The sequence below is a fragment of the Alligator sinensis genome, unplaced genomic scaffold (genome assembly GCF_000455745.1).
Source record: "Alligator sinensis unplaced genomic scaffold, ASM45574v1 scaffold601_1, whole genome shotgun sequence".
Lineage (NCBI taxonomy): Eukaryota > Metazoa > Chordata > Crocodylia > Alligatoridae > Alligator > Alligator sinensis.
This window is the reverse complement of record NW_005841905.1, coordinates 1,297,962-1,298,438: the sequence shown is the minus strand read 5'-3', so window position 1 is coordinate 1,298,438 and position 477 is coordinate 1,297,962. Positions and strand designations below refer to the sequence as shown.

The 477-nt window shown below is 66.2% G+C and overlaps 1 protein-coding gene across 1 annotated transcript in view; it reads right to left on the bottom strand.

Annotated features, from left to right (window-relative positions):
- Window positions 1-477, bottom strand: part of RBM33 (RNA binding motif protein 33) — a 164,448-nt gene that overhangs the window by 159,171 nt on the left and 4,800 nt on the right. The window lies entirely within an intron of this gene.

Sequence of the window (477 nt, the reverse complement as noted above, 5' to 3'; positions counted from 1 at the left end):
CAGCCTGCAGTCCTGCTGCTTCACCCTGGGCCCCCACCAGCCCTGGCCCCAGGCACCAACACAGGCCCTGTGCCAATGCCCGTCCCCACCACTCACTGCTTCTCACCACCGTCGCCTCTACCCACTGGCCCCACATGCCAGCCTGGGCACCGGCACTCCTGCTGCCCCACTCTGGGCATGGGCCCCTGCAGGCCCTGGCCCTGGGTCCTGCATCACTGCTGCTCCACCCCGGATGCAGGCCCCACACTCCTCACCACCGCCGCTGCTTCAGCTGGTAAACTCAGGTGGCAGAGCATCCCACAGGAGCGGGGTGGATGTTTGCAGCAGGCTGGGAGCAAGGGGGTTTGCAGCATCCCTGCTAGGTGCCTGGCCAGCTGTAAACCCCACCCCTCCCAGCCAGCTGCAAAACCTCCCTCCCTCCCATGGGATGCTCCACCACCCCACCAGTCTGTATTCACCAGCTGAGCCTAGCTTCCC